At 45.9% G+C, this 16080-nt stretch overlaps 1 protein-coding gene across 1 annotated transcript in view; it reads right to left on the bottom strand.

Annotated features, from left to right (window-relative positions):
- Window positions 1-14636, bottom strand: part of MGA (MAX dimerization protein MGA) — a 155267-nt gene extending 140631 nt beyond the window's left edge. The window contains exon 1 of the mRNA XM_062205682.1: window positions 14598-14636. The gene's annotated coding sequence lies outside the window, so the exon portion shown is untranslated. The remainder of the gene's footprint in view (window positions 1-14597) is intronic.
- Between the last annotated feature and the right edge of the window lie 1444 nt (window positions 14637-16080).

Genomic DNA, 16080 nt, shown 5'->3' with positions numbered 1-16080 from the left:
TTTTTTTTTTTTTTTTTTTTTTTGACAGGCAGAGTGGACAGTAAGAGAGACAGAGAGAAAGGTCTTCCTTTTTGCCGTTGGTTCACCCTCCAATGGCCGCTGCAGCCGGTGCACTGCGGCCGGCGCACCGCACTGATCCGAAGCCAGGAGCCAGGTGCTTCTCCTAGTCTCCCATGCGGGTGCAGGGCCCAAGCACTTGGGCCACCCTCCACCGCACTCCCTGGCCACAGCAGAGAGCTGGCCTGGAAGAGGGGCAACCGGGACAGAATCCGGCGCCCCGACCAGGACTAGAACCCAGGGTGCCAGCGCCGCAGGTGGAGGATTAGCCTAGTGAGCCGCGGCGCCGGCCCAGTTTCTGAATTTTAACCAAGAACAAATTTATCTCCTGCCATTTCACAAATTCTGAGAAAGCACCTAGAAACTGTACTATCATCAGTAAATTATTTGGGGAAGACTACAAAATGTATAAACTTTCCAGAGGTTTTGCTTCATTTATTCCCTCCTATCCATCTTGTGAACGTTTTGCCATGTAATAGTATCTCCAATGAAGGTGGGCAGGGAAAAACAAAAATACATAAAAGGCAAGCCAGCCAGTTCTGTTATATCAGCAGGCATTTACTGGAAAAAGAGCTAGAAAGTCATAATGGCAAAAAAAGTTTCAAATACCTCCTGTGACACTGTGATATATTAAGAAATACATACTTGTTCTCTACCCCAGTTCCTGAGACAGAGCTCCTAAGACCTTTGTAATTTCTTAGGTGACAGGAGCATCTTGTGTTTTAATGAGAGAACTCTCTTGGTGGGCTCCCTGATCATCTCAGGATGAGGGCTGGTTGCCAGTGCAAACAACTCCATGATTAGAGGGTTGGATCCTTCAGTCCTACACTGACACCTCAACCCCTAAGCTCAGGGGAGTGGAGAAGGGCTCAAGGCTAATGTAACCACCAACAGCCAATGATTTGATCATCTGTGCCTACATAATGCAGCCTCCACAAATACTCAAAAGGATAGGGGTTTAGAGAGCTTCTAGAAGGTTGCACACCTGGAGAAGGCATGGAAATTCTTCAGTCTGGCTTCATCTAAATTCTTTATAACAAATGGGTAAATATCAGGAGTTTCCCTGAATTCCAGGAGTCACTCCTGCAAATTAACTGAACCCAAGGAGGCAGCTGTGGGAACCCCCAATTTACAGGAGGCTAGTCAGAGAATTCAGCCCCAAACAGGAAGGACTGCTAGGTAAATGTGTGGTGTGTGGCTGAATCTCCACTTAGGACACCCACACCGGCACCTGAGTAGCTGGTTAGAGTTCCAGCTTCAGTCCCAACTCCAGCTCCCTCTTAACGTGCACTCTGGGAGGCAGAAGGTGATGGTTCAAGTACTTGAGACTCTGCCACTCATATATGAGACCGGGACTGAGTAACAGGCTCCTGCTTTCTTTTTTTTTTTTTTTTCTTTTTTTTTTTTAAGATTTTATTTATTTATTTGAAAGGTAGAGTTACAGACAGTGAGAGGGAGAGACAGAAAGGTCTTCCTTCTGTTGGTTCACTCCCCAGATGGCCACAACAGCAGGCGCTGTGCTGATCTGAAGCCAGAAGCCAGGTGCTTCTTCCTGGTCTCCCACATGGGTGGGACTTGGGCCATCTTCTACTGCTTTCCCAGGTCACAGCAGAGAGCGGGATTGGAAGAGGAGCAGCCGGGACTCGAACCTGTGCCCATATGGGATTCTGGCGCCGCAGGTGGAAGATTAGCCGAGTAAGCCACGGCGCCAGCCTGCTATCAATTCTAACAAATGTACTAGTCTGGTGGGGGATGTTAATAATGGGAGAATCTTTGCACATATGAAAGATAGGGTATGTGGGAAATCTGTAACTTCCTCTTATTTTAAAAGATTTATTTATTTATTTGAAAGTCAGTGTTACAAAGACAGAGGAGAGGGAGGGAGAGGGAGACAACAAGAGAGGGAGAGAGGGAGGGAATGAGGGAGGGAGGAAGGTCTTCCATCCGCTGGTTCACTCCCCAATTGGCCACAATGGCCAGAGCTGTGCCAATCCCAAGCCAGGAGCCAGGAGCTTCTTCCAGGTCTCCCACGCAGGTGCAGGGGCCCAAGGACTTGGGCTATCTTCCACTGCTTTCCCAAGCCATAGCAGAGAGCTAAACTGGAAGTGGAGCAGCCAGGTCTCAAACTGGTGCCCATATGGGATGCCGACACTTCAGGCCAGAGCGTTAACCCACTGCACCACAGTGCCAGCTCCTGCAACTTCCTCTTTTGTTCTGAATCTGCCATAAAAATAATAATAATAGTCTTAAACTTTAAAAAGTAAAAAAGAAGGCAATTCTAACATGATACAGACAAACCTTGAAGACAAAGGCCAGTGATGTAGTGCATAGATAAAGCTGCCATTTGCAACATCGGCATCCCATACTGGAACACCAGTTTCAGTCCTGGCTGTTCTGTTTCCCATCCATCTCGCTGCTAGTGCACCTGGGAAAACAGACGAAAATGGTCCAATTTGCTTGGGCCCTTGTCATCCATGTGGGAGACCTGGATAGAGTTCTGGACTCCTGGCTTTGGCCTGGCCCAGCCCCAGCTGTTGAGGTAATTTGGGAAGTGACCCAGTGGATGGAAGATCTCTGTGTCTCCTCTCTTCTCCAGCAGATGGAGGATACCTAAGTCTCTCCTCTCCTCTCCCCCTCTCTTCCTCTTCTCTCTGCTTCTCCCTGTAATTCTGCTTTTCAAATAAATATATTTTTAAAAAATTAAAGACATTACCAGAATGAAAAAAGCCATATATACAAGAACAATTTTTTTTTCTCTTGCACTTTCAGGAGAGTCAAATTAGAGACAGAAAGTAGAATGGTGGCTGCTAGGGGCAGCGGGGAGAGGAACACAGGCAGTTAGTGTTAAATGGGCAGAGCTGCTGTTCAGAAACATGAAAACTCTGGAGCTAGATGATGGTTGTGGTTGCACAACAATGTAAATGTCCTGGGCACCAAAAAAAAAAAAAAAATACCCTTGCACTGAATTATCACACTAGACATTGACAAATATGTACAGTTATTATATGTCAATTACAGCAAAAGAAAAATAGAACTTAAAAATTGCTAAACAAATTTTCTATTATATGTTTCATCACACACACAATTAGTCATATGAGCACAGTGACAGAGGTTTGATTAGAGCACTTCCATCACCAGAATAAGATCTAAACAAACTCTGACTTCCCAGAGACTAAGATGGGGATGTAGCTTTAAACGAGACACCACACCAGGGAACGAACTGGTGGGGCTGCTTGTGTAGCGAGCATGTCTAGACAGCAGGGGTCAGCAACCACAGCTTTGTGGGCCACATCCTGTCATCTGTTTTAAGATTTCATTGGGGGCTCAATAGGCTAATCCTCCACCTGCGGCGCCGGCACACCGGGTTCTAGTCCTGGTTGGGGCGCTAGATTCTGTCCCGGTTGCTCTTCTTCCAGGCCAGCTCTCTGCTGTGGCCAGGGAGTGCAGTGGAGGATGGCCCAAGTGCTTGGGCCCTGCACCCGCATGGGAGACCAAGAGAAGCACCTGGCTCCTGGCTTCAGATCAGCACAGTGCGCCGGCCGCAGTGGCCATTAGAGAGTGAACCAACAGCAAAAAGGAAGACCTTTCTCTCTATCTCTCTCTCTCACTGTCCACTCTGCCTGTCAAAAAAAAAATTAAAAAAAGATTTCATTGGGGCCGATGCTGTGGCATAGTGGTTAAAGCCGCAGCCTGCAGCACAGGCATCCCATATGCGCGCCAGATCGAGTCTCAGCTGCTCCACTTCCCATCCAGCTCTCTGCTATGGCCTGGGGCAGCAGTGGAGAATGGCCCAAGTTCTTGGGCCCCTGCATCCGTGTGGGAGACCTGGAAGAAGCTCCTGGCTCCTGATCAGAGCAGCTCTAGCCGTTGTGGCCAGTTGGGGAGTGAACCAGCAGGATCTCTCTCTCTCTCTCTCTCTCTGCCTCTCCTTTTTAAAGATTTTATTTATTTGAAAGGCAGATTTACAAACAGAGAGCAAGAGACAGAGAAAGAGACAGAGTGACCTTCCATCTGCTGGTTCACTCCCCTAGATGCCTCCAACACCCAGGATTGAGTCAGGCCAAAGCCAGGAGCCTCAAACTTCCATCTGGGTCTCCCACATGGGTAACAGGGGCCCAAGCACTTGGACCGTCTTCCACTGCTTTCACAGGCATATTAGCAGGGAGCTGGATTTGAAGTAGAGCAGCCAGGACTTGAACTGGCGCCTAACATGGGGTGCTAGTTTTGTAGGCGGTAGCTTAACTCAGTGCGCCACATTTGTTTTTGGATGGTCCATAAGCTAAGAATGCTTTTTATATTTTTAAATGGCTAAAAGAGAGGGCCAGCAGCTTCTTCCAGCAGGAAGCTAGAACTGGGAGCTAGAGCCAGAACTCGAACCGAGACACTGCAACACAGAACACAGGAATCTCAACCAGCATCTAAACACGGTCTCTATATAGTTTTATTTCCTTCTTAATGCTGATCTATGTTTTCCATATCATCTCAATAGTGCTTTTATAATTCAAATACAAAAATAAATACTTTCCATATACATAAAATTGATCTCCAAGTTTTATACCTTGTTCCCTACTTCCCTGTCCCCTTAGATAGAACAAGAAATAATGCCCAAGAATCCGTACAGCAAAAAATATGAACTATGCCTTTTTTTCACTTATAAAGGATTAATGACATTATATCTCTTCAAATTATGTATTTCCTTTACAGGGGTAAAAGAATAAAGTATTTGTATGGAACTCATATCTACTAAAACTAGAAATGAGAAAGGATAGGGGCCGGTGCTGTGGCGCAGTGGGTTAAAGCCGCAGCCTGCAGTGCTGACATCCCATATGGGCATTGGTTGGAGTCCCAGCTGCTCCACTTCCAATCCTGTTCTCTGCTACTGCCAGGGAAAACAGCAGAAGATGGCCCATATCCTTGGGCCGCTGCGCCCGCATGGGAGACCTGGAAGAAGCTCCTGGCTCCTGGCTTCAGATCAGCTCAGCTTTGCCCATTACAGTCATTCAGGGAGTGAATGGAAGACCTCTCTTTCTGTCTCTATCTCTCTCTGTAACTCTTTCAAATAAATAAAATAAATCTTAAAGAGAGAGAGAGAGAGAGAGAAAGGATAAGAGGAAATGCAGTACTTGAAAGTCAAGTTAAAATGTTGAAAACTAATGTAAGATTGCACATAACCCTGAGAATACAGCTAAGGGCTTAAGAAATACAAAGTACTGGGGGCCTGACGTTCTGGCATTACAGGTTAAGGTGCTGCCTGCAATTCTGGCATCCCAGATGGCCACTGATTCATGTCTCCATTGCTGCACTTCCCATCAAGCTCCTTGCTAATGTGCCTGGGAAAGCAGCAGAAAATGGCCCACGTGCTTGGGCCTCTGTACCCAGAAGGGAGACCCAGATGAAGCTCTTGGCTCCTAGGTCATGGCTTCAACCTGGCTCAACCCCAGCCGTTGCGGCCATTTGGGGAATGAACAAGCAGATTTAAGATCTCTCTGTCTCTCCCTCTCTCTAATTCTGCCTTTCAAATAAACAAATTAAATCTTTCAAAAATAAAAAGCAATTAACACTTACTGATCACTTCTTGTTAAGATAAATTTCCTTTTTAATCTTGCTTAAGTTCCTCAACTGAATTATAAGGGCCTCCTGTGCAGGAAAGCATGTCTTTTGTTTCTTTTGTAAGTCCATCACAGCACCTCATACAGTGCCCATATATGGTAGGTGCTCCATACATGCTTATGATTGAATGACAAAATAATGAACTCTACTTTGGGCTCTTACACTGAAACTCTCACACCAACAATTCACATCATTAAGCCTCCCTCCATGCAACAATCTAAAGGACATTCCTGGGGCGAGTACTGCTGATTCTACCAGATGTATTACATTAGGTCCCTTCCTTCTCCAGCAAAGACCTTCAAATACACGTGTCATATTAAAATAGAAATCCTGACTACTGAGAAGGTGGGTGGCAAATGAGCAAGTGAAGGAAAAATCTTTTATAAAAACTTGCCTCCAAAGAATAAGCACCATTCAGCCTCAGAAATTAAAACATTCCTTACATGTCTCTGAACCAAGATTGCTAACTCACATAATTTCAGCAAACTATGTACTGGCTAAATTACATCACAATTGAGTATCGTTAAAAGAAAAAACTCACCATAATTAAAAAAAACTCAATTAACAGTCCATATAATCATGTATTACAATATCTAGTTTCAATTATTTACCATCTTTTGCCAAAACAAAACTTTTTAAGCATTATCATTAAGCATCTACCACATGTCAAGCACTGGATAAACAAATGAATATAAGAGTCAGTTAAAGGGCCAGCACTGTGGGAGACCTAGAAAAAGCTTTTGGCTCCTGGCTTTGGATCGGCTCAGCTCTGGCCATCGCAGCCATTTAGGGAATAAACCAGTGGATAGAAGACTTCTCTCTCTCTCTCTCTCTCTCTCTCTCTCTCTTTCTCTCCCTCCCTCCCTCCCTCCCTCTGCTTCTCTGTAACTCTGCCTTTCAAATAAATAAATAAATATTTTTTTTTGTCTTTTTTTTTTTTTTTTTTTTGACAGGCAGAGTGGACAGTGAGAGAGAGACAGAGAGAAAGGTCTTCCTTTGCCGTTGGTTCACCCTCCAATGGCCGCCGCGGTAGCGCACTGCGGCCGGCGCACCACGCTGATCCGATGGCAGGAGCCAGGTGCTTCTCCTGGTCTCCCATGGGGTGCAGGGCCCAAGGACTTGGGCCATCCTCCACTGCACTCCCTGGCCACAGCAGAGAGCTGGCCTGGAAGAGGGGCAACCGGGACAGGATCGGTGCCCCAACCGGGACTAGAACCCGGTGTGCCGGCGCCGCAAGGCGGAGGATTAGCCTAGTGAGCCGCGGCGCCGGCCAAATAAATATTTTTTTTAAAAAGTCAGTTACAATACCAACTGATTTTGTATTTAGCTACAAATTACAGTACAACAAAACCTTTGAGGAAGTACCACTCAGTGAGGCATCAACTTCTATCTGCTGAAATTACAGGAAATTATATAGAAAATTTAAGGTGGGCACTAAGACTGAATAAGAGTTTGAGGCAAAAAACAGTAAGAGGAGGAGGGAAATTATTCCAGGCACATAGAGGGCTACAAAAGAGCAGGACATATTAGGCATGGCAGAAGTGAGAAAGAAAGGCTAGAGGAGACCTAAGATAGTCCAACAGTGATGGGTCTGGTATGATTAACTATGAAGATTGGAGTTTATTTCCTCAGAAGACAGAGAAAGTGGAAATTCTCAGGCAGGAAAATGACAGAAATCTGAGGATTCATCTAACAGGAAGCACCTAGTTACAATATAATTATCTCAAAGACATTGTTTACATTATATCATTTAGGGTAGGCACTGTTGCACAGTGGGCTAGGCTGCTGCCTGGGATACCTACATCTCATATTAAAGTGCCTGGACCAAGTCCCAGCTACTTCACTTCTGATCCAGCTTCCTGCTAGTGCATCTAAGAGGCAGTAGAAGATGGCCCAAGTACCTAAGCCACTGCCACCCACACAGGAGTTCTGGATGTTGTTCCAGACTTCTGGCTTCAGCCTGGCCTAATCTTGGCTGTTGCAAGCATTTGGGGAGTAAACCAACAAATAAAAGATTTCTGTTACTCGCCTTCCAAATAAAAAATAAACAAAGGAATAAAAATTTAAAAAAAAACACTTTAAAGTATATTACACCATTTACATATTGCTCAGAAAATAAAGTGTTGATGCCAACATAAAGGAAATAATGTAATCTATTCCCCTTCATGAATTCCAAGAAGTCTCAAGGCACAGTCATTGACTCTCCTCTTCATGTTCTTAAACAACATCTACACACGGACAGCTTCCCCAGTGTATATTCACAGCCCTAGTCTGATAAAAAATGTCAGAACAATCAACTCCCTACTCAATGTCTATTTCTGGATATCAAGTACACATCTCAAGAGGCTTGCACCATGGCACAGGGTGTCAAAGCCTTGGGCTGCAGTGCCGGCATCCCATATGGGTGCCGGTTCCAGTCCTAGCTGCTCTATTTCCAATCCCCCTCCCTGCTAATGCGCCTGGGAAAGCAGCAGAGGATGGCCCAAGTCCTCAGCCCCTACACCCATGTAGAAAACCCAGAAGAAGCTCCTGGCTCCTGGCTTCAGATTGGCTCAGCTCCAGCCACTGAGGCCATCTGGGGAATGAACCAGCAGATGGAATACCTCTCTCTCTCTCTCTCTCTCTCTCTCTAATTCTCTCTGTAACTCTTCAAAATAAATCTTTTAAAAATAAACAAAAAAAAGTACCCATCTCAAGCCCAACAGACAACTAAACTCTTCATCCAAACTTGCTCCTTCCAGTTTTTCATCTCTGTAAATCACACAAGTTGTTCAAGCTAAAAACCTTGGAATCGTCTTTTTAAAATTTTTTTTATATATTTATTTATTTGAAAGGCAGAAACACAGGGAGGGAGAGACCGAGAGAAAGCTTCCATCCACTGGTTCACTACTTAAATGGCCACAACAGCCAGGTCAGGGCCAGGCCAATGCCAGGAGCCAGGAGCTCCATTCTGGTCTCCCAATAGTGGCAAAGGCCCAAATACTTAGGCCATCTTCCACTGCCCTCTCAGGCACATTAGCAAGAAGCTAGATCTAAAGCAGAGTAGTGGGGCCGGCACCATGGCTCATTTAGTTAATCTGCCTCCGGCACCAGCAACTCATATGGGCGCCTGTTCTAGTCCCGGTTGCTCCTCTTCCAGTCTGGCTCTCTGCTGTGGCCCGGGAGGGCAGTAGAGGATGGCCCAAGTGTTTGGGCCCCCGTACCCACATGGGAGACTGGGAGGAGGCACCTGGCTCCTGGCTTCGGATCAGCGCAGCTCTGGCCGTAGCAGCCATTTGGGGAGTGAACCAAAGGAGGGAAGACCTTTCTCTCTGTCTCTCTCACGGTCTATAACTCTACCTGTCAAAAAAAAAAAAAAAAAAAAATGGTAAAGCAGAGTATTGGGGCCAGGGGTGGGAGGGCAATGAGACACAGCTGGTTAAGACACTGCTTGTGAGCAGGAATCCCATTTCAGGGCACAAGGCTGATGCCCAGCTGCTCCGCTTCCAATCCAACTCCCTGCTATGTGCCTGAGAAAGCAGCAGCAGATTTGTGCCACCCAAGAGGGAGACCCAGAAGAAGTTCTAGGCTCCCAGCCCTAGCACAGCAGATTAAGATCCTTCTCCCTTCTCTGTCTCCCCCTCTCTATCACTTTGCCCTCAAAAATAAATCGTTTAGAAGCAGCAAAGTAGCCAGGATTTGAATTGCCAATCTGCTATGGGATGCTCGTGTTGCAACCAATGGCTTTAACCACTGTACCACAGTGCCGGCCCCTGGAATCATCTTTAATTTCTCCTCTCACCTCCCACAACTAATAGATAAGCAAATCCTATAGGTTCTACCTTCAATCATCTCTCACTGCCTCTATCACTATCTCCCTGGTCCAAACTATCATATACCTCATCAGACCATTCCAATAACTTCTCGAGGGGTCTGCTGCACCTCTTGCCACTGCAACAAAGATATATTCTTAAAACATAAATTAGATTGTATCACTGACCACACAAAACTGCCTAATGGGACTCCATAAGAGTAAGAATAAAATCCAAAAGTCTTTTGGTCTACAAGGCTCCACAGTCTGAGCCCTGCCAACTTTCTAATCTCATTTCCTCCCACTGTGCACCATCACCACCATCACTTAATACCCCTAGCACACTAGCCATCCTGCACTTCTTTGAAAATGCCAAACTGATGCTAACTACAGAGTCTTTGCTTTAGTCCCACTACTTGAAACGGTCAATATTCTGGCAACGTCTACTTCCAATCAGTCAGGTCTCTCTGCAAATGTTACTGCAGAGAAGTCTTACCTGTCAACCCATCTACAAGAACCACCATACCCACCACCATCATTCTCTATCTCTTATTCTATTTTCTTCATATTATTTATTAGCTTACTGTCTATCCACTAACATGAATTCCAGGAGAAGAGGGACTTTATTTTGACCACTGTTCAATCCCTAGCACCTGATACAACACCTGCCATACAGTTGGGCTTTTTCAATTTTGTTCAATGAATGGATTTACCTAATTGGCCTGAACTATCCTATTTATGTTTTCTTCCTAGTATGCATAATTGATAATTCCTTTCCAATCCTTTAATTAAGATCTAATTCTTGATCACCAGAATGTTCTTCCTAGAACAGAGATCTGAAACAGTTTAAAGACAGCTAAAACAAGCTTTCCAGTACTACTGCCTTTAATTCCTTTCTTAATTAGCCCTCAGGCAACTTTGCTAGTGATTTTTTACTATAATTTCCAATGTTCTCTTTCTATATTAGGCTTATCACTGGATTACTGACTATAAACTCTACTGATAAGGATGGAAAGACATGTAGACTACAAAGGTCTTCAACAAGCTCATCAAATTGTCTATTATCCAAAAATTATGAATGCATTTCACCAAAATAGACTTTTTTTTTTTTTTGACAAAGAGAGAGAGGAACTGAGAGAGTCCCCCATCCACTGGTTCACTTCCCAAATGCCTGCTATGACTAGAACTGGGCCAGGCTGAGGTCAGAAGCCAGAAACTCAATGTAGGTCTCTCATCTAGGTGGCAGAAACCCAACTACTTGAGCTATCACCACTGCCACCCAGGGTCTGCATTAGCAAACCTGGAGTCAGGAGGTAGGGCCAAGTATAAAACTCAGGTATGTGGGGGCCAGCACTGTGGTATGGCATATTATATGAACAGGACTGCCAGTCTGAGTCTCAGCGGCCCCACTTCTGATCTGGCTTCCTGCTAATATGCCTGGGAGAGCATCATAAGATGACCCAAATGCTTGGGTTCCTGCCACTCACATGGGAGACCTGGATGGAGTTCCAGCTTTGGCTCCTGGCTTTGGCCTGGACCAGCCCTGGGCTGTTGCAGCCATTTGGAGAGTGAGTCAGTGGTTGGAAGACTGCTCGTGTAAGTACTTTCAAATAAATAAATAAATATTTTAAAAATTAATAATAAAATTTTAAAAATTCAAGGGCAGGCATTTGGCACAACAGTGGCCGCTTGGGACACTGGCATCCTGTATCAAACTGTTGACTCAAATCCCTGCTCTTCCGCTTCTGATCCAACTTCCTACTAAAGCACACCCTGAGAGGAAATGGATAATTGCTAAAGAACTTGGGTCTCTGTCATCCAGATGGAGTTCCGGATTCCTAGCTTCAGCCTGGCCCAGTCCCAGCTGTTGCAGGCATATAGGGAGCACAGAAGCTCTCTCTTACTCACTCTCTCTCTCTGTCCCTCTGCCTTTCAAAAAAAAAATTTAGTAAAATTTTAAAACAATTCAATTCTGGGGAATGGCGCTGGTATACTGTGTAGAGCCACCACCACATGGGCGCTGTCTCAGCTGCTCCACTTCTGATCCAGCTCTCTGTTATGGCCTGGGAAAGCAGCAGAAGATGGCCCAAGTCCTTGGGCCCTGCACCCACATGGGAGACCAGGAGAAGCACCTGGCTCCTGGCTGTGGATCAGCACGATACGCCGGCCACAGCGGCCATTGGAGGGTGAACCAACGGCAAAAAGGAAGACCTTTCTCTCTGTCTCTCTCTCTCTCACTATCCACTCTGCCTATCAAAGAAAAAAAAAAAAAAAAAAAAACCTCTCTTTAAAAAAAAAAAAAAAAGAAGAAGATGACCCAAGTCCTTGAGTCCCTGTACCCACATGGGAGACCCAGAAGAAGCTTCTGGCTTCAAATCAGACCAGCTCTGCCATTGCAACCACTTGGAGAATGAACCAGCAGATGGAAGATTTTTCTCTGCCTCTCAAATAAATCTTTAAAAATAATTTAAAAAGAGACAGAAAAATCTTCCATCCGCTAGGTTACTTCTCAAATGGCTGCAAAGGCCGGGCTGGGCCAGACAGAAGCCAGGAACATGGAACTCCATCTGGGTCTCCCACATGGGTGGCAGAAGCCTAATTACTTGGACCATCTTCTGTTGCCTTCCGAGGGGCATTAGCAGGGAGCTGGATCAGAAGTAGAGCAGATGGGATTTGAACCGGTGCTCAAATGGAATGTTGGCATCACAGGCAGCAGCTTAATCTGCTGTGCCACAACACTCGCCCCCCACATATAGGTTTTTAATGCTTTCAATAAGTATAGCCAAAATATCCTTCAGAAAATTATAAGTATTCCAACAGCAGGGTATGCAAGTGCCAATTTCCCAGCTCTGATGCCAACACCAAATGTTATCATTTGATTATACCTATGGCAATCTGCTAGACTAGGGGGGGAAGTGCTGTTTTGAACTGTTTATAAGTGAAAAATAACAAAATATTTTCTTTTTATAGGTTATTTTTTGTATATGATTACCTAGTCACATCTTTTGCTCATATAATAAAGTTATCCAACACATGATTCCATTTTTTTCCCCATAATTTTGCCTGGATTTGCTCATGACTAGATCCTAAACCTAAAAAACTAATTAGCACATAGTAAACAGTATGTATGTTGAAAGAATACCAAATGAATAAATTTCTCTGAACTTTATGTCTCTCCAAAGTAGAAGCCATTTTACATAATAACTCTATTCATCTTTGCCTTTATAGATTCTGTTTAGCCAGGCCTAGAAAAGCTATCTCATTTCAAGGTTGAAATATTGTTTACCCATTTTTTCATAGTAGTTGACTCATTTTACATTTTATATTTAATTAACTCATCTGGATATTATTTAAATTTTAAGGTAAGGATTCCTTTTTCCCCCACTTAACCAATTGTTCCAACATAATTCTAGAATCCTTTTCCCTCTAATAAGAAATGTCACCATTAAAATACTAAATTTTCTTAGACATTCCAGACTTACTATTCTGTTCCGCTACTCTATGCCATGGCTACTATTTATCACTTTACCATATATTTAGCTGTAGCTCCATTAGTACAGGTCCCTCTTCGTTTTTCTCATTCAAAAATCTCACCAGAATCTTCCTAATGAATGTTAGTTTCATTTATGTAAAACTAGCAGGCACATGACCTTGGGCAAGTTACTCCATCTCTCTATTGCTATTTTCTTCATTGGTAAAGCGGAGGTAATAGTAGTCACCTCACAGGTTTGTTATGAGCACTAATGAATTAAGAAACACTTAGAATACTATGCGAGGAAGATTTTAACTACTACTATAATTGTTCTATAATTGCTCAAAATGATAGATACCGATTATTATGATTGCTTAATAAACGTTTTTCCAGATTGTGTTCTCACAAAATTTGAAGGCTCCTAAAGATAAAGCAAAGGGGACCATAAAACATGAACAGTGACATGGAAAACATCTAATCCACGCTTGCTTCCTTTCACCAAGGCCTTCCCCCCACCCCTGGTGCAATGAGAGTGGAACTGGGAGCAGAGATCACAAAGGACGCCCTAGGCTGGCACCAGGAAGCCTCCAAATCTTGACACAGACCGGCCCACCAAGTGGAAAGATTTCTAATCAGCCTCACGCCGCCTAGCAGGCCCTGGGTAACAACTTCCGCTTCCTATCTCCTGAGGTAACAGATACCTCTGGACTTCCAGAAACACATAGGGACTAGATGTCTAAAAGATGGCATTTTTCAAATGAGGCGGTGGGTAAGCATAAAGTATAAACGGAATCGGTGAAGACGGGCAAACCTAGAGTATTGCAAATTACCTCCACCAGGCTTCCCACACCACTGAGGTAAAGACTGGGACAGGTTTGCTGTTGTTCTTGTTGATCACTTTTGTTGTTGTTGTTACCTGCACGAAATCGGGGTTAGGCCCTCACGGACCATGAGGAACCCTAAAACACAATCTTCTCTACAGACTAAAAGATAAACGCGAAAGTAGGGGCAACATGACTTGCTAACCACAAAACTAGCCAGAAGCCAGGAACCCGGCCGCCTCCACCACACCACTCGTCTTCTCGCCGAGGCGCGCCAAGCTTCGAGGTGGGAGGAGTCAGCGCCGACCGTCTGGCCGCCGCAGAGGCGCGGGCAAAGCGCGGCCGGCGCGGGCGAGGCACGTGACCCGCCGCGCCAGTGCCCTCCCATCCCCCAGTCCCCGCGCCAGCAGCACGCGCTGCCAACCGCGTCATGTGACCTTCACGCGGCCCCAGCGCTCCCCCTGCTAGGCGGCTCTCTCCAGCAGCCATTTTGCCGGGAACTAGTCGTCCGTGCTCACGGTGGAGCTGGACGCCGCGAAAGCCCGGGACCAGATTTTATAGGCCACACACGCGCTTCGAAAGAACGCTGCGGCCGTCAGGGCTGGGGCGAACCTCACAGAACACGTCGCACCCCGGGGCGCCGGGGAAGGCGGTGGGTGCGCCTCGGCCTGCGATTGGCTGTGGCGTGCACGTGATGCCACAGTACCCCCCCCCCGCCGCCACCGTCTCCCTGCCCACCCTCCCCACCAGAGCACCCAGACGGGCTCTTAACGCCTCGCGCCAACTACACGCCACCGAGCGCGTGGGGAAAGACGGAGCGCGTGGCGAGCAAGGCGCCTGCGCGTACCTGCCGGGGCCGACCGCGGCCGGCCCACGCGCCGCTCGGCTCGCGGGTCCGGGAATCCTCGCGCTGCTGGACCACCCGGCAAGTCATTGGCCGCCAGGTCTGGTCACGTGCTGGCTCCAGGCCCGCCCCTAACCGCTAATCACCTGGCACCGTGCTCGAAGCGGCTCCGAAAGTCGTTTGCACGCGGAAAGGGAGAGTGGTTAGAGGACGTCCTTTTCCGCCTTTATAGGGTTGCAGCCGTAGAGGGGAAGCGGGAAACCGGGATCTCAAAACTCAGGAAGCTCACCCCTGCCGGTTTAACTTCGCGTGCCCCTCCAGGAGCCGGGAACCATCGCCCTTGGGCGCTCCCCGGTGCACGCCGGGATACGTCTGGCGCCCCTCGGTGTGCTGCAGAGCATGCCGGGAAAGCACCTCTCCTGATTTCCTGGCTCTCACCTCTCGGGCGTTCCCTGCGCGTCCCCTGGATAGCCGGGTCCTTGGGCTCCCGGTGAGACGGTTGGGTAATTATGGGAGGGTGACTGGGTATACCAGGCACTTCCAGTCGCTCCTTCCCTGTTTTTTTGAGCTGTATGGTCTTGGAGAAACGGCTTAACTTTTCTTCATGGAGCTGTTTACAGAGTGCCTGCGGAGTGACTATGTGAATATTGCAAAAAAAAAAAAAAAAAAGGCAAAGGTATTTGCCCACAGGTAAACTAGCAAGCAACCTTTCCTGGCCAGTGGAAAAGAATGCTAACTTAAATACGACTTAATACAAAACCCCTTTGAGAGAGAGTGTAAATAACTCTAGAGAGAGAGAGAAAACCAGACCTTTCTTGATCACCTTATTGTCACTGCTGGGGAAAGGGGAGTGAGAGGGACAGGGGGCTTTTTAAAGGAGCCAGGGAAGTGTGTCTGTCCGAGATTCTGGTTACAGCAACTCCCAGCTGTGGTATTTTGGAGCGGAAGATAACACCATGTGCTAACAAGTGCTAACAGGTGGTCTTACCAGTTAGTTGTATAACAAGTCACAAACTGACTTTCCAGCCCAAACCTAATACTCTACCCCCAGGAAGCCCCCACCTAACACAATTCACACCTTTTGTCCCTTGAACTTCATTCCTCATCTTTACGATGTCAAACTGTTTTGTAAGTTCTCAAAGGGATGATCAAGCTTGAAGAATGTGATTAGTACGGATCAGACTCATAAGAGCTTTTACTGATAGATTATAAATTAAATGTATTCATGTACAATGTGGTTTCCATGCCAAAACATACAGTGCTGGGCATCCTTTTCTGAATTCCCGGTTCTTCTTAAGCCTAATTAGTTATCAGAAAATTATTTCCTGACTAGAAACTCAGATATGAGATAAATAATTTTTAAAACAAATTATAAGCATATCTGTGCTAAACATGTTTATAAAGCATTCCAAATAGTCTTCACTACATTTAATCATATCAACAACCTTGAAAGAAAAGCACTGTGCTGATATTACTGTCTTCTTAA

Source organism: Lepus europaeus, chromosome 11 (genome assembly GCF_033115175.1).
Source record: "Lepus europaeus isolate LE1 chromosome 11, mLepTim1.pri, whole genome shotgun sequence".
NCBI classification, from domain to species: Eukaryota; Metazoa; Chordata; class Mammalia; order Lagomorpha; family Leporidae; genus Lepus; species Lepus europaeus.
Note: the sequence above shows the minus strand (reverse complement) of the source record. Positions and strands in the feature narration are given on the sequence as shown.